The sequence below is a fragment of the Lissotriton helveticus genome, chromosome 6 (assembly GCF_964261635.1).
Source record: "Lissotriton helveticus chromosome 6, aLisHel1.1, whole genome shotgun sequence".
In the NCBI taxonomy this organism is placed as follows: domain Eukaryota; kingdom Metazoa; phylum Chordata; class Amphibia; order Caudata; family Salamandridae; genus Lissotriton; species Lissotriton helveticus.
In genome coordinates this window covers 281977393-282000599 of record NC_136067.1, presented here as the reverse complement: position 1 = coordinate 282000599, position 23207 = coordinate 281977393, and the positions used below count along the sequence as shown (strand labels likewise).

The 23207-nt window shown below is 42.7% G+C and overlaps 1 long non-coding RNA gene across 1 annotated transcript; it reads left to right on the top strand.

Annotated features, from left to right (window-relative positions):
- Positions 1–5520: 5520 nt before the first annotated feature.
- On the top strand, positions 5521–22525 carry LOC144761335 (uncharacterized). Its single transcript, XR_013595675.1, has 3 exons — positions 5521–5604; positions 22303–22378; positions 22474–22525. It is a non-coding gene; the product is annotated as an uncharacterized LOC144761335 (long non-coding RNA).
- Positions 22526–23207: the final 682 nt, after the last annotated feature.

Sequence of the window (23207 nt, the reverse complement as noted above, 5' to 3'; positions counted from 1 at the left end):
ATTTTGTTTGGTGTCTGCTGGTTGTAGCTGATGTGTTTTGGTTTTGTGGGTGTGGGTGTGGTGAGAGTACTTCTGGTTTGTTCTCGTGTTCATCTATTCTTTCTACCATGATGCACTTGATTTTTCCTTAGCTCGGCACACAGTTATGAAATGGTTCTCTTTCCTGCAACCTTTGCAGACTTGTTCTAGGGCTTGACATTTACCGACCTGGGGAAATTAAAATCCACATTAGAAGTATAGCTTTGATTTCTTCGAAGAGGTCGACTTACTTATGTGCATCTTGTTTATGCTTCTGCTTGCTTTTCATGGTCAATGCTAATTCATTGTTTGCTGTTCCTGCTTCCATATCAGAAGCTTGTCGGTCAGCTCGTTCTTCTGCCCTTTCAGCCATCAGCATTTTTTCCAGATTTTGTATTTCTGTCAACATGCGCCTTCTAAAAGAATGAGAAAGGCAGTCATCGAAGACTCTGAGGCGCAAGGCTTCTTCGTCAGTGAAGTCACAGAACCTGTAATGTTCACTGTGTGCATCAAGTCTTTCAAAAAACTCATCCACTGTATCACCAACCTGTTGTCATGCTTGTTTGAAGATGTAGCATTTTATAATTAACATTCTGCATTGGATTGAACTTGGCTTTGAGCGCATCTTTTACTTTTCAGTACAATGTTGCATCAGTCTGTTAAACTTACTTTAGCACTTCTTTCACTCTATCACCTGCAAGCTTTTTCAAATATTTAATTATCTTCTTGTCATCTTCTTCCTCTAGTACATGTATGAAGTCATTGAATGTCGCGATCCATCCATCCCACATGGCACCAATGCTCTGCTTCATAGAATTGTTGAAAGGCGGTGGTGCCTTCAGGAACACAGCTGTATTTTTTTCATGCTTCCTTCTGCTGCCATTGTGTTGGAGTGTGCCATTCAGGTGATCAAGGTGCAGGCTTTGTGGTGTGGTGAGGTGTGGCCCAAAAAACCTCTGCAAACACCAGCCTTGTCTGAGAATGCGACGCATTATGCTTCAATTGCCTCTGATGGTACCTTGTTGACGTTATCGTTCTTTCTTGCATCGTCTGACCAATCGCTCTGTATTTGAGGCGCAGGGTCTCTGTCAACCACCTCATCGGCAGTTTGGCAGGCATTGATGAAAATGCTCTTCTTCAGGGCCTAAAATTTCTTGTGCGACTGTGCGTGGGCTGGAGATGGTCTTTGACTACACCTTTGCAGGTCACAGACTTAGCTGCGTCGATTCTGGGCATATTACAGCAGACAAGCAGTCTGCTGTAATATTGTAAACTTTCAGGGAGAGCAGTCTTGTTTTTCTCAGATGATTATCCCATCCTCATCAACAGTTGTAGCGTCTTCCCCAGCCATAAAGCATGCAAAGAGATTAGCGACACAGGAGCTGTGATAAGCATTACTTTATTCTCCAGCATTCATTTGCATGGTAAACAATCTAAATATCGACTTTTTTTTCGACCTACAGGAATATCGAGTTTAAAATATTGGAGGGACAGAATATCGAAATCAAGAATATCGTCGACCAGAATATCGAACTGAAGGCAAGAAACATTGTTTTGTTAATATCGAAGTTAGTAATATCGATAGCAAAAATATTGATGTTACTAATATCGATATTAATATTAGTGTTATGTATTTTATATGTTTGTTTTTATCATTTTTGTTAATTATTGTACTAGTTTTAAAATATATGTATTACATTTTTAGAAGTTAGTAATAATTTTTGTACGTTAATTATGCGTTTTAGTACCGTAGCGGGTTGTGGGTTTATAGGGGACTAGGGTGGGAAGTAATTTAATTATAGTAAATTAATTAAATATTTTTAGGAATTATTGAATATCTTTAAATAAAGTTTGCGTTTTAAGTTCTGTAGCGGGTTGTGGGTTTATAGGGGAATAGGGTGGGAAGTAATTTAATGGTAATTAAGTAATTATTTAATTTTTATTTATTGGTATTGATAATAGGGTAATAGGGTGGGAAGTAATTTAATTGTAGTTAAGTAATTTTTTATTTTAGTGCTGAGTATTGATAATTAAATTATTGGTAATCAATTATTAATTGGTAACACATTCGTAATAATTATTATTTTCTTTTTAAATAATTTAGTGTTCATTAATTATTACTTGGTAATTACATTTGATTATTTAAAATGTATTGGTATTCATCAATACTTTATTGTTAATGAATTATTAATTGCTAAATGTTTTTTAATAGTTATTGTTTTTTGGTATTGAAAATTAATTTTGTTTTATTTTACAATTATTTGGTAATACATTTTTAATAATGATTATTTAATTGTATTTATTTTAATTGTTAATTAATAATTAATTGGTATTTTTTAAATAGTTAGTATCTGTATTGTTAATTAATTTGTTGTAATTTAATAATTAAATGATTATTTTTTACAAAAAAATATTTTGATTATTAGTAAGTTATTTTGACCCCTACGCTACTGTTGCACCCTCTGGAGTTGGAATAGTAATTGAAACCCCTACGCTATCCAACACCTTTCCTACTGTTGCACCCTCTGGAGTTGGAATAGTAATTGTAACCCCTACGCTATCCAACACCTTTCCTACTGTTGCACCCTCTGGAGTTGGAATAGTAATTTTAACCACTACGCTCTCCAACACTTTCCCTACTGTTGCACCCTCTGGAGTTGGAATAGTAATTTTAACCCCTACGCTATTAAACACTTTCCCTACTGTTGCACCCTCTGGAGTTGGAATAGTAATTCTAACCCCTACGCTATCCAACACTTTCCCTACTGTTGCACCCTATGAACTTGGAATAGTAATTTTAACCCCGACGCTACCCAATACCTTCCCTACTGTTGCACCCTCTGCAGTTGGAATAGCAATTTTAATCCCTACGCTATCCAACACTTTCCCTGCTGTTGCACTCTCTGGAGTTGGAACAATAATTTGTACCCCAACGCTATCCAATATTTACTGTTTTAGTTAATGTAGAGTATAATTTATTTACTTTTTTAAAAATAATTTGTTATATATAGTTTTGATATTTTCATTTATAATATTGTTTTTTGAGTATGTATGTATTTATAATTCATAAAATGTTTTTTAGCAATTTATAAGTAATTAATTGTAAATAATATTAAGTGAGTTAATATTCTATATGTATATGTTTAATTTGTTTTACATTATATGTATTACTTATAATTGTAAAAATATTTTAACTATGTTTATTTTAATTATATGTATTATTTATTTTATTTTATATTATTTCTAAACATTAAAATAATACGATCTTTTTTCCAACAATATTTTTTACGATATTTTTTTCTTACTATTTTTGTACTTACCTTAATGTAGCTAGGACTTCAATATTCTTGACGTCGATATTCCGTCTTTGATACTTTTGATGTTGATATTTTGAACGTAGATATTTTGTCAGAAATTCCACTTGCACACCCTAACACCTCCCCGCATATCACCTAGTTCCTGTTCAAGGTTTGCCCCAGAACCACGATGGTCCTTGTGTGTATATTGTAAATATGTTACATTTAAATAGGTTCCTCCTCCTACAGTAACTTGTACTTTGATTTCTTTCTAGTCTGGACCACTTTTATTAGGTGTAAAATCGTTCCATATTTAGTACTCTACATGTTGACAATTGATGGCTCTCTGGACCCTACTATGCACATATGAACTGTAAGAAACCGCCCAGCATATTCCCAGCAATACATTGTGACAGGGAGAGGGGATCTTTACACAGTTGTACCATAAAAAGGGTGTGTGGCCATTTGCGATTTCCACTTACAAGTCAAGCAGTGGACCAAGAAAAAAGAGCCTTTAAAGACAGTCTTTTGAGAGGCATAACATCACCTCACTCCAAGGGGGGAGTAGTGCAATACATAGATCACTAATCATATTCAAGGATTCATCTTTGAAAAGTGGAAGTCTGCATATGATTGGCACAAGTGAACTAAAAGGCAGGCTAAGGGATTCAAAGCTAGTGAGCTGACCTGAACATCTTGTAAGTAGTTTAATTCTGTGGTGCCATGCTAACACGTTTACCAAAGTATGGAACACTTTTCCATACTTATACCTCCCTTCTGGCATGTTGGAAAGCCAGGAACTACACTTTCTGGGGTATCGTTTGCTAGAAAACCCAGTCCATACTACAAAATATAGTGTGTATGGGAATTTTACAAAGATAAATGTAGGTGTAACAATCAAGCTAAGGATTCAGTCACCTTAAAAGCAAAGTGGTGCTTGTAACCAAGAAGACAAGAAGAATAGAAAAAGTATACTGTTATTGGGAGATAATAGCTGTCTGCACATGTGAGAATGTAGACAGTGCCTGCTCTCTCCTGTACTCTGGACTCTGAAAGTTTATTCTGAGTGCCTGAAAACCCAGTCTCCCGCTGGCCCACAGACAAAAGATTGCCCTGGACTCACCCAAGTGTGGCAACTGCTATGAACCACCTTTCCATAGGCAAATGAGACGAGTGGTTTCAAGTGAAAGAGATTGCTTCAACATATTGGAGAGAAGCTATCAGGTATATTGGGAAGTGGTATTGTGGCTGTGGTCCTGGATGTGAATGCAAAGCCTCTCACATAATGGTATCTGCGGTATGGTATGCATGGAACTGTCCATGAGAGGTAGAGACATTCAAAGGAACAGCATAGGGGCAATATAACATTTTCTACAGGCTCTGAGGATAGTGACTGTTAGACCTGTCAGCTTTAATGTGGTCTTCCCAGAACCCTTTAGACTTTACTCTTGCATTTCTGCTCATCTCATTTTTGTTGGCCGTAGGACTCTATGCATGTTACCATTGATAACCAGTGCTTAAGTGTTTGTGCTCTCGCCTTTAAACATGATAAAATTGGCTTAGAACCAATTGGCACAATTAATGTGCTTATAAGTCCCTCGTAATTTGCTACTACATTTGGCCGGGGACTGTAAATTAAATTCTACTAGTGCACCTGCAGCACTGGTTGTGCCACCCACTTAAGAAGCCTTCAAACATATCTCAGGATTGCCAATGCAGCCTATTTGTGTAGTTTAAAATGCCATTTCCAGCCTTGCAAAATATATCTTTTTCCAGGCTCAAACCCCCCTTTTCAATACATATCGGTCACCGCTAGGGTAGGCTCTAAACAGTCCACTGGGGAGGGTATAGTGTATTTAAAAAGCAGGACATATACATTAAGTTTTACGTGTCCTGTTCGTGAAAAACAACTACATTTGTTTTTAACTACTGCAAGGCCAACCTCTCCCATAGGATAACATTGGGTTGCTTTATTTCATGTAATAAATGCTAACTTTTGATTGGGAACAGGTGAGGTTTGAAGGGCTGCAGACTGATTGTAAATTGAGACAGTCCTCAGACCCTGTGCCTGTAACTGTTCTCCCGGCTACTATGTTTAATTAAACGACCTGTTCCTGTTTTGCCAAACGCCACTTGTCCCTTCGTTTTTCAGGGTATTTCATGTTTAAGTAACATTTTGGGCGATCCACTATGAGAGCGCATCAAGGAAAGTGAGAAGACAATGCAATTGATTAGAAGTTCTGCTGACGCCGCGTGGCGGAGGTCTGTCCTAAAGCAGCCTTCACAGAGGGTAAGAGACAACAGCAGAACCAAACTTAAAGCTTTTGGCATATGGTAAACTAGGGAGAAGCAAAAAAAAATTAGAACCCTGCCACTGATGAAATCTGGCATATTACCTATTTTATATATCCTAGCTGGTTGTACAACGCATGTAAAAACATTGTGTGCCTTTGCCACGCATTTTGTTGCACGCATGTTTTTACCTTGAATATTCCTTTACAATGCATGCCAATACCACGCATTGTTTTTAAATTGAAAAGCAATCTATTTGTGGGGGGAGACCTCCCACCATCCCAACTTACCATATGTGCGTGGTATTGGCATGCGTTGCAAATGCATATTCATGGTAAAAATATAAATGTGTGGTAAAGGACAACAAGGTAAAAACCTCCCTGTAATGGCTGTTTCCCTTCCTAGCTGAGTATTCACAAGGCAGCCTTAAAGGCGATCCTGCTGAAGTCACCAATTTTTGCTAGTCAGCATGCTAGGAAAGGTGAATATTTATGCCCCCCAGGAACTCATTTTTATGATAAAGCTATCCTGGGTAGGCTGAGTTGGCACCTCAATCACATGTTTTTTACTCTAAAAGGTTCTCTGAGTGCTACTGGTTTCTTAACACCACTGGTATCTGAAAGAGAGTGAGAAGGGTTGATCGCTTGGACCACTGGGCATAACACAGATGGTACGCTTGGCCCCAGGGCATGATACAGGGTGTGATTCGGACATTAGGGAAACAGATTTGAACCTGGGAAACTAGCTGTAACTTGCATTTGGCCAAGAGGGGCCAGTAGTTCCCAAGTTATTCCTTTTTCCGTATCTGTTACTATTGCCTTTGTCCTAGAGCCGATATTGGCAGACTATCAGGCTCATTTAGTACTGTGTACAGCACAGAGTCTCCCCTGTTACAGGATAGCATGTGCTAGGAGCTGGCTAAACATGTTTGACAAAGCAATCATATTTTCTGTCATCCTTTGTTGAGTTGGTAATGTACATATGATGTTATGGTGCGATTATTTTTTGTAAACTGTATATTTTGCAAAAATTTATATTATGCAGATGATGTCCTAATGTTGCATGTTTTTTTTCCGCCTATATTTAATACTTCATATGAGAGTGCTGTTATTCATTGCAAACTGTATTCTGCGCAAAAGTTGATATTATGAAATGTTCAAATTGAATTGTTTGATTCATCAATAAATAGCGCTGAGGTGGTAGTATGTAAAATTGTAAGAGTGCACCACATACGTTCATCCCCATGATTATAACAAACAAAGACTCCGAAAAATGTTTAAGTCATATTTTGTTCACAAAACTACTAAAATTGTCATGGCTTCCTCAATAAAACACATGGAAACTAGGTTCCCCACACAGACAAAGAAACGTAATAAGTTCTACCATGGATGGCACACACACACACGGAGGCACACACATTTCCCCCGACCAAGAAGGGAACATTTGACACTAATGTAATTGAGCATACTAAAACACATATAACATATAAATATACAGGTCAAACGAGAGGCAGGAAAGAGACATTACTAGAGTTCTGGGACATCTTTGAAGAGGCCCAGAGCAATAGCCTTACACTAACGATAGCAAGCAAGGTGTCAGTGCCTCCCCCAACATATGTAGGAATGGAAATGCTCGCAGCAGCTCCCCCTGCATTAGGATATTCCATTCCACCAATAGTAGAAGCCAATGGGCCCTCACCGAAAGACAGACAGTTAGGCCCAAGCACGAAAAACCAAAAGTGCAGCAGGCCCACACGCTTCCAGCACTACTCAAGTCCCTTGAAAAAGTCCCCAAAAGCTTGATGCCCCATCTACCACGTCCATCACATAGAACCTCAGAAGGAAGGAGAACAGGCACTCCTACTGGTTCAAGCGAACATACATGACTGACAGGGAAGTTTGTGGTGGTTCTAGATAGTGATACAGCATGTGGGGGAGAGGAAGGAAGCCCAAGTTCCCTAACCCACAAGGGTGAGGGGTGAGGCTACAGGATTTGCCCGGTAGCCAAGGAGGCAACAGAGAGCGAGTATAAAAGTAGAGCCCAGCCAAAAAGAACAGCGCTTAGCTCAGAGCAAAGGAGGCAAACTAGAGGGAACAATGGCATGAGCTGAAGCTAGCGAGAAGAAGAGCACGCACCCAGGAAGCACAGTAAGAACACATAGCAGTGCACACTTAATATGAGAGAAAGTAAGTATAGGGTATTGATCGGGGAAGAATGGGAGGCAGAATTAAATGAGAGGCTTTTAGCAGGGATCACAGCCTCACCAATCAGTTGATAAAGGAGAGGGGCTGCCCAGGAAATAAAAGACCAATGCAGCTTGGTACTAACTCAACCAAGATACAGGAAAAATAAGATGGCGCCTTTGCTTGCACACAAGTTAAGCACTGATGAGGATGGGCGCTGCTTCACAGGAGCATGCAACAAAGAAAAGTTAACCCCGAGGGAAATAGTTACAAGAAAGGAAGGTGAGATATTTGTGTGCCTGTTCTGCCACCTATTAGCCTACTGGACTGAGGAAAGGGACCACAATGATATACCCTGGTTGAAAGGAAGGATCATTTGAGCCGGAGGAAATGGCTGTAGCGGAGGAGTGCATCTGACATGGAGAAGGAGACCCCAAGCAGAACTGTTGTGACCGGGGTGGGGACTTCAACTGTAAATGTGTGTGGGAACGGGCCTGAAGGGGAGATTCCGAGGATGTCCTTTCATACTTCATAGCATTGCAAGAATGTGTTACCTGCAATAAAGATCATAATCCTATGTATAAGAGGCCAGGCCTCAGAGATGCGGGTAGAGCACCTCGTGACAATACTGGCTGTCGAACTGATGTGTTCTCCTCCGGAGAGAATAAACCTTGTTTCCTGACTTCCAGTCTCCAGCGCCTGCCTCTTCATTGATTAATATTTTGTGGGTTAAAGAGGCGATACCGCCGGGCAAATATTGGTTGTCCGAATGACCTTTTTTTACAATTGGCGTCCCAAACGTGGGGCCCATCAGCGACACGTGGATCCAGTGGGAGAGGTCCTGACGACAGAGTGAACGACTGCAACGATCGGGAGAGCTCCTGCCCAATAGACCCTCGTCTGGCAGCCGATCATCCGAACTTCACTGGTTCCGAACAGACCTCTCTCGAGTGATCTACGGTCCTGACTGGGAACCATCAGGAGTGCCGCGAGGAATACGAGGAAAAGAGGACGATCGGGCGCTGGATTCGGAAGACAAGAAACTGTCCATACGGTCCGGGTAAGGTCGTGTAGACACGACGAATTGCGAAATGATTGTTTGATTGTTCGGAAAATACTAGTATTACTCTTTGTTGACTTGTTCGGAGATTCACTGTCTGCAAACGGAGAAACAACAGGCTCTCTCTCTTTGCAAACAGTGAAGGATAGGTAACGCAGTCATCGTGCCTATCTTTCTCCCCCACTGATTGATTGTTTGAACTCTCGGGAGATTTCCCTCTCCCACACTGATTAATTGTTTTTGACCCCGAACTACCGTTCGCGGATTGTTTTCTGGAGATTCTCTGTCTGCAAACAGGAAAGAACAGGTTTCTCTTTGCAGATAGTGAAAGGGTAGAGGACGCAGACCTTTTGCGGGCCTACTTATTCTCCCCACTGATTGTTTGATTGACCGAATATTGACTGTTTGATATTGGTTCATGAGGTATTCACTGCCTGCAAACAACGTAGAATAGAAATATTCTGTCTAGTCTTTGCACGCAGTGATAAGATAGGCAGTGCTGACTTTTGTCCTCGTTGTGAGCCGTCATGTCTGTCTTCTCCCCACTGATTGGTAGTTGGTTCAGCCCGGACCGTTTATTAGAGGTGGACCATCTAGCTCCGCTGGAAGGCACCCCTAATAAAGACATGTTCACAAAGTATGGATTAGTTACCATATCCTATAGTAAGCTGTGGCACAAGTATACCAAAGAAAATCAAGAGAAACAGTGGCCACTGATAGGATCCTTCGATCTTGATAAAATAGAAACGTTAGAAATAGCCCTTTGTAGTAGTAAGACAACGCCTATTATGCTCGACAGTCTCGGTGTGTGGCGCAAAGAAGCAATGCAGCAAAAGAAAAGAGACGAAGTCAGAGTAGATAAAGAAACGCGACAGACAACCTTCCAAGCATCTGGTAGGCAAAAGGAAGGGATAGCGGCAACACGGTTGCAAGGAGTAAACGCAGGAAGGGAACGGTGTAAGGGAATATATCGACAGGACAACCCCAAGACACAACGACCCGAAAGTAATCCCCCGACACTACGCGCAGGACGACCAGACTTAGGGCAAAACCAATGTGCTTTTTGTAAATATTCCGGGCACTGGAAAGCCCAATGCCCGACTCTACTGAACAAGGGTAAGAGCAGAGGGCCGACAAAGATAACAGGCCGGCAGAAAGGGAAAAGGCGTGAGACAAAGATGAATCAGACTGACACGGACAGGCCAGATAGAACCACCACGTTTGATTATGCCCGATGGCACAGATTTCGCCAGACCGATTTCAGCGACATGTTTGAGTCCTCATAGATCGAACAACGCTAAGACGGGAAACCCAGTCTAGCTCTAAGTTACCCGGTGATGAACCCCGTACTACCGCTACTGTTCCCGAACACAAAAACCACCCTTTTCGGATAACCTACAGAAACAATACACAGAGTAGTCTCGGACAGATTAGTATACATTCCATTAATGAACTCAAACTCCGAGTGCAATGGGACTGATTACTCTCTGTTGCCCCCCCCACTCTGTGAAAAAGGAGCAATTACAGGCCTGCATAGACAACCCCCCATTACCCAGACATGCCTGTCCAAACAAAATACCTACCCCCACTCCGGAAGTTCCCGAAATGCCGCAGGTCACCGGTCACGCCCATCCGAAAGGTGAAACACACAGCACGTGTGGGGCGGGGCCTGCTGACAGCCATCGATCAAAAAGATCGCCAGTGGGATGTCCAGGAGGCACCACGGACCCGGCATGAAATGGCCTTCCCATCCTCTTCTTCCTGGGGTGGCGTCCCCCGGGCCACGAGTAGGGAGGGGGCGGATGCAGATGACCCCCTCCCTCGTATCTCCTGGTCCGGCCATCACAAATACCCCCGCTGAAGAATTGGTACAGGGTGGGCTGGGAGGGAGAGGCGACGCGAACGAGCCTCTCCCACCTCCCCGGATAGGAGGTTTCCCAGCCCCGGCCCGGCGCCGAAATCCTCCAACCGCGGCTGCCATACTTCCGCAGCACAGGACATGCAACGGCCGCCGGCCATACTTCCGCAGCACAGGACATGCAACGGCCGCCGGCCATACTTCCGCAGCACAGGACATAGGATGGCGGCGACCATACTTGCGCAGCACAAGACATACGATGGCCCTCAAGTGTACTTGTGGAGCACGGGATGTGGGGTGGCCATCAATTATGCCCGTGAAAAGGGGCGGCGTGGGGTGCACTGGGAGAGGGAGGTGGCGCGAACGAGTCTCCCTCGCCCCCCCAGGTGGTGGCCCCACAGCTGCACCCTAGCCGAATGTCCTGCTCCTACGGCACGGTGTTCCATTTTTTTTCACCCCAAAAAGTCTCTTCCACTCTTGCAGACCCGACGAAGGGCGGCTGCTGCGGGGTCTCAAAATGGCGTCTGGGCCCCCTGGAAGGCGGGTCTAGGCCGCTAGAATAACTTTGACCAGCAATGTAACTCGGACGCTTGCCCACCGGGGCACGAGCCCCCACCTCCGACAGCATCCCCACAGCCTTGAAGATTCTACAAAAATCCCCGGAGCCCTCGGCCCCTGCAGCCTTCCGGTGAGGAACAACTGCCTTGGTCGCTAACGAAATAACCACGACATAGCCACCCCTTCTGTTAGCACGAGTTTTTTTGAACTGCCGAAAGGGACTCTGGTCCAACCGCCGGTTGTGGGAAACATTTTGTCCCTGATGCTACTTCCGGACTAACCCGGCCCCGCCCAAAATGGCGCCGGTGTCAATAAGAACTTACGAACACCTCGTGGTGTTTTTCTTTGCTAATAAGACTTGATGTTCTGAGATATGTATATGATCCTTTGTACGCTTGACGAAAAAGAGGGAGGGTTCACTCGACGAACATGTAAAAGGATCCCGTGAAAAATGTTGGTTTCAATGTACGATTTATTATGACATTATTGTGACTGATACATAACCTCGCTTGTGACACACGCCCACGGTATGCATTTAGGAAATTTGATTGCAACTTGTCTGACTGTGCTTCCAATTATGAAATGAATGCCCTTGATCCCTCACCTATTAATAGACCTTTTTAGTTTCCTGCAAATGACTAAATAAACCCTTTTAAATGTTTTTAATGCTGCAAAATAGCCCCTCCTTACTGTACGTGCTTCAGCCATCGCCGTGTCCGGCCAAATACGATTGCACTCTCATATCTGCATGCTGAACGATTGTGCAAATAAAGGTTTTCCAAACTATGAACAGGTATTGCATGCTTTTGTAAAATGTGGGATCAGCGGGAGAGTTTTTCTGTGCACCCTGCTTTGTTCTCTTTTTAAGGTTATTAGAAGATGGTTGCTCTGCCCCGGATGGAGGATCGAATCTAAGGCACGATACTCTGCCTCCAAATATGCGACTGGCTCAGGAACTAACGCATGGAGAAGGACCTCGACTTCTGAGGACGGGTAAAGTGAAGCGGTGTAAATGATAGAATGTTATAAAGGTACGGCACTCAAAGGTACTAGGGAACAGAGTTGGCTGAAGAGCTGATATGCCTTAGAACATCACAGCATTGGAAAAGATTTAAGGACCCCGATAGCTAGATACATCTACAAACTAGATACTTCGCACTAAGCGCCTCTGATTTTAACGTTTCCCTACACGCGGCCTATAAGGACACCCCCCCCCCCGGGATTCTATCCCGAGGAGATAAGACGAGTATGTGGTAAGTAAAGGACTTTCGTGCCCATGCATTTGATATACTCGAATGTTGTCCCCCTCCCTTCCCCTCTTTACCTCCCTCTACAGGTTACATTGGAATCACGACTGAGGTATGGTGAAGATCTGAAGCCTCGCCATGTCTGATACATGAAGCGGACTAACGCTGCAAGGTGGCACCTAAGGACACCCACAAACTACTCTTGTAACGAAAGAGCCAATAAGTTGTATGATATGATGAAACACGATCACCCCATATCCGTGTTGCGTGAATGGGCACATGTCACGTATGTCTGAAACTATGAGAAAATGTTTTTATGCGACTGAAGCGTTGACTTAACTAGTCAAAGGACCGAGAGTGCGGGAAGTGCGACACAATGGTGCCTTTTACTCAATGCATGTCCCTTGTACCCGGCCTAATGCTCGTCCGTCCCAAACTGCATGCTTTCGAAATTCTAACACAGACCCGTAATGTCTCATGTTGTGTAATGCGCTGAATAGCCTATCTTAATACACGGCCATTCCCCATGTCGCACGTGTACTATTTAGCCTATTGTTGCACATCTCTCTCTCTCTCTCTCTCGCTCTCTCTCTCTCTCTCTCTCTCTCTCTCTCTCTCTCCTCCACACTCTCACTCTTCTGAACGACTAGCACCTAATTGGCAAACCGCCACCCCTGGTGCACCACCCAATTGGCTCCAAATACCGCAAGTATTTGCACAAATTTGTCTTAAAATAAAATCACCTTGATGCCGCGTCACTACCTCTCCTTTCTGCTAAATATTGATGAAACCTAGAATTGGCCAAAAAGGAAAGGACAGGTAAGACGACTGAGGTTCCATAATCTGACCCGTAATAAGGGAACTACATGTCAGTGGCTTCTATGATAAAAAAATGCCTCAGATAACGCGACCTTCCCCGTCCCGAATTGTCTCAATACCCAAACAGTAAAAGTGATCGAAACATCCCCATCTTCCCAGAACGCCCCCAGTTTTGTATCAGCTGCCCCGGACGAGAGTTTAAAAAATGTCCCTCACCCCCGGTTGTAAGAGATGGGTCGACTTACAACTAACACAGGCCAGCCGTTGTTCCTAGAAATGATTTGTTGATGAGCAAGCTACAGAGTTTAGAATTCGAGAAGTGTCACTGAACGCTTACCAACTGAACTGTGGCCTTCTGCTAGATAACGCCCTCATGACACAAAGCAAGACGATAGTCCCTCACCCCAGTTTGCTATGTTCCTAGTTGTTTTCCATAAGACCCCGGTCACCCCAAGGAATGAGTCGGATAGTTATCGCAAGCCCCCCGGTTTTTAATGAAGTAGTCAGGTTGTAAGAGACTATGTAGAAATTAGAATGATGTTTGCAAAGTTAAGATTAGACCGAAATGAAGAAATTGTTGCAATAAACCCTGTTAAAGGTAAAATGTTTGACTGAAAGGTAGGATGCATTGATAGAATGGAAAATTGTTTAGCCTATGTTCGTTCCTCAGAAAGATACCTATCAGACCATGGTGATAGCACGTTGCACTTTTTCGTAAAATACAAAGCCCTGGAGAAAGGTATAGCTTCGTAAGGCTCGTACTAGGAAAGTGGGTCTCTGCCAGAAGACTGACGTGACTGTAATAAACAAAATGCAATGAATAGGTACCAGATCTCGTACCACGACAATGAATGTAATACCAACAAACACCAAAGAAATAGTTACGAAGGAAAGTTATAGGAAATCCAGCAAGCCCATCATCAATTATTTATATGTTGGTTGTAAACCCCAATGTAACGGATGTTTCTCAGTTGCTTGGAGCTGGGAGAGAAATAGACTTATGTGATTACCTTCCTCTGCCAATTCTCTAAAGACTGTCTTTTCAAACTCATTTAAGGGTACCACTGTCGGAGGAGAGAGAGACCGGATGTGGGAGCACGCGGCCTGACTACAGATCGTGGAACATCTGCGACATTGGCCAAGGCGAGACCGCAACAGTAAGGAGTCGCAGGACGAGGCACTGTTTCCGAAAGGGCCGACCTGATGCCCCTGCTCGATGATCAACATGTGCCGAAAGGTCCCCGCTCTCTGAACTCGGTCATGGGCCCGCCTACCTAAAGTTTTCCGTCCCCCTGGTCCGTTCCCAATCTGGCCCTGCTCCATCCCCTTTTCCTCCGACCTACCCTAAGGACTACTCACACACCCCCTTCTTCCACCTGAACTCTTTGACAATCGACTCGAAAGGACACAGGGCGAAAAGGACCTTTTTGACCAGGAAAGCGAGGAAAAGGCCATGCCCTGCAACGCGGGACCTAGAATAGAGCTGGACACATAGCTCCACCGCCGGTGCTCCACAGTGCCAACAGAAGACGACAAAGAATGCTGAGAACTCACTAATAATGGTCCATGACAATAAGACTTCCCCTTCGAACAATGACACCCCTGATTATCGTTTTTACTACGTCTCATTTCTCTCCCAGCCACCATTGTATTGATTATGCTCCAACCGAATACGAAAAGAACTTACATATGTAATAACCTATCAGTTCATATTCCGAATGACTATAAGCATCTATGAAATGTACCCAACGCTCTCACTACAGAATCATTTTTGTCCGATATTGCATTACTATGACTTTCCTGCAAACGAGCTTATCGATAGGCCCGCCTCCTGAGATGAAAGATTTTAAATGTAATGTTTATAGCTCCTTCACCTGGGTTCCTACTTCTTTACTTATGACCGCCACAGTAGACATGGATAGGAAATAGGCCAGCAAGATGTCTTGGGAATGTTAAAGGGAGGAATGTGGAAAATTAGTACGGTTTGGTAAACATTATCTGCGCCATCTTGCCTTTTCCCCTGATGCCACACTTTTTGTCATACGCACCCGCCATTTTAGGTGCCTCGATCAGAACCACCCTCTGCACGCCACTGGCCCCCAGCACAGCCCTTCGCCCTCACCCCCCCCCGCACGCTGACAACCCCCGCTCTCACATGCCTTGGGTCGTAAACCCCTCTTCAGCGCAGCTCTGCCCCGGAATCCCATCCTGTTCCCAGCGCGACACCTCCCTTCATTCCCTTTGATACCAACCCCCTTTTTTCCTGTGTGCCCGTTTGTCTTCCTCGTTCCCAGGCCGCCACCTGGCTCTGCGGATACTGTTTATTGCCCCTCCCCCGTACAGTAGGAAGCTTCCCCCATTAAAAGGACCCTCGAGTTGATCAAAGCCCCCACCCTATGAGATCCGATCAACCCCACACATTCCGTGAATCGGCGGAATGTCCAGCTGCGCGATAATCATCACCTGTTGTGACCGGGGTGGGGACTTCAACTGTAAATGTGTGTGGGAACGGGCCTGAAGGGGAGATTCCGAGGATGTCCTTTCATACTTCATAGCATTGCAAGAATGTGTTACCTGCAATAATAATCCTATGTATAAGAGGCCAGGCCTCAGAGATGCGGGTAGAGCACCTCGTGACGATACTGGCTGTCCGAACTGATGTGTTCTCCTCCGGAGAGAATAAACCTTGTTTCCTGCCTTCCAGTCTCCAGCGCCTGCCTCTTCATTGATTAATATTTTGTGGGTTAAAGAGGCGATACCGCCGGGCAAATATTGGTTGTCCGAATGACCTTTTTTTACAGAGGGGTTAAGGACAAAGTTACCATCATTGCTGGATAGAGCAAGGAAATCTATTTTATGCTACTAGAAGAACACTGCAGGAATCACCCTAGCGATAGGTGACATTAAGAGCCTGTTAAGGAGCCTTATTGGGTAACAGATCAATGCAGCGTTTGCCTGAACCCACATTCCAGCAATTACCCTAACGGATACCGAGCATGATAGGGCCACATTAAATTCATACGGGCACCAGATATGGACAGCCCTTAGAGATATGTTCCTGATGTATGTGGGTATATGGCAGAGACTCTGAATCCGGGAGAGCTTAACTTATTTCTTGAATCGAATGAGGGAACAATGTGGACCAAATACAGGACAACCATGGATCGATACAGGCCCACAAGTCTCATTCTTCTACAGTATTCTCAAAGAAGGGCTACCCACAGAGATACATAGCATGCTGGACAGTGTGGTTGGGTTGGTCTGGCAGGAGATACAAGCTCATGAATTACATTACCACAAAAAGAAGCAAGAAAAGAATAGAGAAAAACTGGCGCAAGCCTAGACAAACATTGCTATTTTGGTCCAACACAAATTGAAAAAGACCGCCCTCGAGAGGACCGCAGTGGTAGCAACTGTGCAAATGGCAGCAGTCTCAAGAGGAACTCCAGAGGGTTCCATCCCAGCTATGGCAGTAGAGGCCAGGGAGGTTGGTAGAAACCAGACCCTAGGGAGTGTTTCTATCACCACTGGCTGGACCACTTCCCTGACAGATGCTGGTTAAAGGCACCCAAGTAGCGTAGATTGATGAGCCAGGGCCAACTACCACAAAACCCCATGAATGTCCTTTCACAAGACCAAGCCCAGATAAATAAGAATGCACCCTACACTCACCCTCAGGGAGGTCAGCCATCCGCTGCAGCAGGGTAGCAGCAAGAACCACAGACATGAAACTCAGCACATCAGACAGAGGGGCTACAGCCCAGGCAGGGAGGGGTAACAGTATGGGGAGGCAGTGCCCTCAAGAAAACCTCAGAATCAAAACTCACAATAGACTAGACAAGTGATAACCATATCGCTGACAAAAACTCTAGCAGATGCAACCAATCCAACCATACCTTACGAAAAAATAGACAAACCTGCAAGCAATGGGGATCTATATATTTTATTGGATTCCAGGAGATTTGGGCTGCTTGATGTGTTCTGTCAACAGGGAACCCTCACCAAAGTTTGACAGCAAAGGTGCCTCAGGGAGCTAAGGTCCAACTCTGCTGCTTATTACCCAGGATGCGATTGGCTGACTACACGCCAGGGCGAGGGCAGTCTGATGAGGGTACAGGGTGGCATTCAGAGAAGGTTTTCAAAAAAGCAGACACCCAGGTCCCTACATTCAAAGTCAATAGGAACCGGTTCCAATCTTCAAGTCGAAAGGTCCCCGTTTTTAGTTGTCCAGCTTTTGGACCAATGTTTCCTGTATGGTATGTAGTCTCAACAGGGCCTCCAATGAGCTAGAAGCCTCCGCCCAATGGTGGCCCCTTTCAGTTTTAAAACAAAGCTGTAAGTGTAACCAGGATTTCCATGGGCCTAGTATGGTAGAATTCTATCTCTACAGCCCATGCACCAATAAGCTGGAAAGCATCTGTATAATGTTGAGTCCAAGCCTCCAGTTGGGGGTGGGTCCAACAGGGTGACCAGACTCTTGAAATGTTTTGATCAAAAGCCACGAGTTCCACATTTTTGAGGTTACAAGGCAAATACTGACATAGCTAGCCTTCTCCTATGCTTTATGAACTATCCTGCTTCTCCAAACTTCAGTCGCCGTGCCTTTACAACACATGACCATAGTGATCTTAGCCACCAGCTACGGACTGCAAGCCCAAGTGCACTGAAAGGATGCAGGGTGTGGTCCAAGTGAGAGGGGGGTGCCTGGGAAGAGTGATCCCACATGTGCACTGAAGCTCTAGATGAAGGTAGGGCACCGAATGATCCACACCCAGATCAAGCTTAGCGATTAACAAATGCTTCAAAACTTGCAAGCACCATCCAGGGAAAGCAGTGGGCCCCCATCTCAGACACCACAAAGCAGCGTAGATAGGAAAAGGGGCCACGGAGAAGCCTCTGACCCCTTCCTATACATGACAAATGAGGCCAGAGATTAGGGAAACTTCCAAAACTAAAGAACAAACAGCCCAACGTTAGCCCAAAAAGAGAGTTCCAGATAAAAGGCGGGATCCAGATACCTGGCACCGCAAAGGTGGGTCCCATGGCACACTGCCTGCTGGAAACTGAGAGATACAGTCAAACAGAAGAGATTCCCTTGAACAAATAATAAAGTGTAACTAAAGCATAGCCTAAGTTATCACAATAAAATCAATTATATTACAACCACAAATATAAAGTACAAATCATTTATTATGCAACAAAGGTTAAAAACAATTGGTTACTAGACTAAACATGTATATATTCCTGAGAGAATGATTAAAAAGAAGCAAAACAAATTCACAATTATGACCTGCACAATTGAGAAGACAGACATCAAATGTAAAGCATACAAATTTGTAAAATACACTTTGTACATTAATAGCTCACAAATATTACCACCTATGTTTTATCTTTACACATTTTTGTATATAATCATTGGTGGTGGAGACATAAATTGTACTGAAGAACGGGCGTCGACGCGTTTCGGTGGTTAGCACAGATTAATTCCACCTTTTTCAAGACTTTTCTTTTTCGTCTGTCGTAACAGGGGTCTGATAGATTACCCTACAATAAACATATATAAGAGTTACAATTCAACACGGCATGTTTCTCTTACATATACGTCCCTAAGCCTATCTCCTGTCTCAGCATAGTGAACGAACTGAGTACAAGATTTCAAAGCTCAAATCTACGTATTGAGATATCCAATGTACATGTATTAATCCTTTTAACACAACATCTCAGCTAGAGGAGTGCTAAAATAGCCTTCACTATCCTGTATATGAGACATTCAATTGTTCGTACAATCGATTGAATAGGTGTGATATGGTCTACGGGCATGTTGTAATAGGTTTATCTGTATTCTACAGTACTAATGCAGCCTATGCTAAGGATCTTACCCTGGGTTTGTTATGAAGGGTGGGGAATCTCTGAGTTCCTTGATTCTGTTCTGTATATGTCCCAACCGCCTGATGTGTACATTTGTTAAGTGATCCTAATGCTGAGAGAGAGGATATATATGTGTGGAATCAGTTTTTTGCTGTACCATCACAAAAGTCTGCGTTTCTAATTTCTTAAAAAAGGAAAGATGTGTATTTACCTGTTGAAGCTTGATAAGGCAACAGAGGATGCAATGCTATGATACACGTCCAATCTTGGTTTATACAACTTCCACAGGTTATGGCATGAAGGAATTTTCTACCCTAATTAAAAAATTTTTTTACATACGTTGTAGTTGGGTAATTGTTGTAAACACTTTAGATTCTCTGAATGTCTGTCTAACTAGCAAACCTGCAATAACAGAGGTTTGAAGAATTTATCCAAACTGCCTTGTTCATAGGCCGAAGTCGTAGCGGTCCTATTTGGGGACTTGTTGCCTAAAGGTAAACAATAAGTACATGTGGTGTTGGTCTTATTTGGGCTCTAAAAGACTTTGCATATTGTGTGGAATTGGAGTCACTAAGTGGCTTGCAGCATGCCTACCTTAGGTGCGGGAGGTTTAAATGTATTCTCCCAAATTTGAGCTGTTTAAATGCAGCTAAGGTGCCGTTTCTCTTCCAGGTCCAAGGACCTGAGGGATCAAAGATATAAAATAACATTGCGCGTTATTGATGTAATATAGGGAGAGGTCAGGTATTTCTAATAACTCTAGTCCCTTCTATTTCTTACCTCAAGGTTAAGATCTGTCCCGCCTCTGCTGAAGTTCTGTTACGAGTGTGAGGCTTTCCTGTTTAACCCGTGTTATATGTATCTGTCTTCCACTCGTGATTGGATAGAGGAAGGAGCACAACCAGCCAATCGCGTGGTGGGAGAACAATGCTAGACGATTAGCATAATATTCTTGATAAAGAGTGCACGCTATTGGTCTATAGGAACTAGCGCTACACTCCTCCTACATAACGAGGTTCCCTCTCTAGTCCGCTACTCAATTCCTTAGTTATATCGGTTCTCTATGATGCTGCAGCTACGTGGGGACTGCTCATTGGATAATGGGTTTGTGACCAGAAGGACTTTATGAAAAGCCAACCGCGGGTCCGGAGATTACAGCCTATCTATTTGTTGATTTATATGTATGCGTGAATTACATGTTTAAAAGAGACGTGCTGCCGATATGTAATCTACCGGTTGGATAAATCGCAGTAAGCGATAATCTTACTTTTGCCCTGTCTAACTAAATACATGTTAACAGACATATTCATAAAAATTTCTGATCCTTCAGATACTGACGTGGGTTTTTCCTGTGATTAAGAGTAAGGTCGAATTGGCTTATTACTATTATGATTACTATTAATACTAGGCCCTGATCTAAGGTGCTCCATTGACTGATCATTGGCGAACATTGGGCCATAGTACCAATGAGTTCCAATGGTGTTGTTTAGAAGCAGTCACTATAAACGCCAAAGGCGGAGACATAAATCAAAAACGTAAAAAACGAGAACAGTATTTTATGTCAAGGCTCAACAGTGTTAGATCAGGATTGAATAGCCGTGAAGATTGGGAACGCATTATTAGTTGAACAAAATAGTGCACTGATGTATTGATAAATTATCGTTGGCTTTATGTTTATAGCAGTTGTGTTAATCCAATATGAAGATGGACCATGAGCTGAATAAAAATGTGCCCTCATAAATCAATAAATTGATAAACCGTGGTGGGCTTTATGCTCATAGCAGTTGTGTTCATTGAATATGAAGAGTACAGAACATAAATTTTCTTATAAAATATTGGACATAAACCTTATTAATGCCAAAACGATGCTTTTGTTACTCAGACAATAATTCTGTCTTGTTGTAAGAATTCTGATGTACAAGCTTCACTAAATGTGTGACTTTGACGAACGCCTAATAAAGTTTTCCTCACTGTGAACGAAAGAAAAAAAATGTCAACAACAAATATGATTAAATAGAAAACTGATTGACCTACCCTAACTGCCAAACTGTTAACTCTATATATGGTAATTTGACAATTGCGATAATATCCTGGTAGGCTAGCTGGGTTTTATCGGCATTTTTTACTTAGAAATCTAAACCGCGACCACGTGACCGCGCATCAGCCAATAACACGGCCGCATACAGCGACCAACGGCACGACTGCTTGTATTTAAGGACTAACTTAGTAGTCTACAGTGTCTTTCACTGAGCAAAACAGAACCTCCAGACGCTGTGAACGGAGGAGCAGGGAGGACGTTTTTTCGAATCTAGGTAAGCACACAAGTTGCAGCATGCTGTCGAACCTTATTTAATTTAATATAGTCTAATAAGAGAGAGCAGTGATTTATAACCAGTTTGAGTATAGAGCTATCCAATGAATAACCTGAAAGTAAACTAGACACAGTTGAAAGTGGAGTTGTAGTACTTTAAATAATAGGATTTATGTAGATACTAAAACGTGTAAAATACGTTTAAACAAGTCTAAAACACAGCTGAATACTTGGCAGAGTCCTTTTTAATTAAACAAGGCATTCAGTATTGTGTTGATGTGCGAGTGATATTTTTATAGCCGATTTTGTGACAATGGGACCTAGGTCAATACTAAATCACTTAAAACATAGTCAAACAAGTCTAAAACACAGCCTTATTTTTGGCATAGTTTGTTTAATTAAACCACAGTGCGTAGTATCAGTTGGATCACTAAATACGAGTGAGATCTTGACAGTCCATCTTTTAAATGGCACAATAGAGCGTCCTGAACCATCTTATTTAGAAGGCACAGAACGCAAAGAATGTAGCAATATGGCCAGATTATGGCCAGGAATTCTTTTTTCGCAATTAATGTAGTTGTTTGAACAAATAAAGATGCACAACAACTTTAATATCAAAGACGCACAACAACTTTAGGGTATATAATATATCGATCAGTAGTTAGATTATACCACAAGAATGAGAGAAGAGAGATAGGTAGTTAATAAAAGAGTTCATCTATATATATAGATTAGCACAAACACCACTAAATAAAATAAAATAAAACATGGAACTATCATTTTTTCCTTCAGAGATGGTAAGGACTAGAACTAGCTGACGAAGCATATCCAGCATGCGGCTACGGCGATATATCAAGCCAATTTCTAGGTGAGTTCTTTGGTTACGTAGGATGATAGTAAGTGGATAACCAACATCCATGAATAGAGAGACTATAGCCTCTTTTATATTTTATATTTCTTTAGTTTACGTGAACGAATCGGTGGCCCCTCCGTCACAGTGTGGAATCAACAGATCGCATATAAAGGTATTTTAAGAACCGAACATGCTTTAGTATAAATGTAGGAGAACGAATGGGTATTTTTTATACTCTTACCCATAATACCTCACTCCTTTGATTTTCCAGACAATATCATTTACAAATATACCCTTATTGATCAATTGGGATATTTGCTGTCTAGAGTGTGGACCAAAAACAGGACACTTCCCTCTATTGCTTGCACGATTCGTACCTCAGAATGAATATCTGAGTGAGAAACTTTTATATATACTGTATGAGGTAAGAAACCTTCAAACGTTTGGGCTACATCTAATGCCAACCGTAATTAGTACCAATACTTTGTGGTACGCTATTTTAATGAATTTTAATATTATTTCAAGCCCCACAAGACTATTAGCACAACCACCACTATAGGACACTTTGTATAGAGATTTCAATGTCGATAGTAATTTCATTGTAATTTGAAATACTGGCATGCACTAGCAATGTTATGTATAGGATGTCTACACCTGTTGAACTGTCATATTTAATCAAAGGTGAATAGTAGCTATGTGCAAAATAAAATGTAGTAGTATGCAGATGGTATATGCTAGGTGATTAATAAGTACTTTTATAGCTTTTTGTGACAGTTAGATACATTGAAATTTGCTTAAAGACATTGTGTGCAAGTTTAACTACAATCTAGTAATTGTGTGTTTC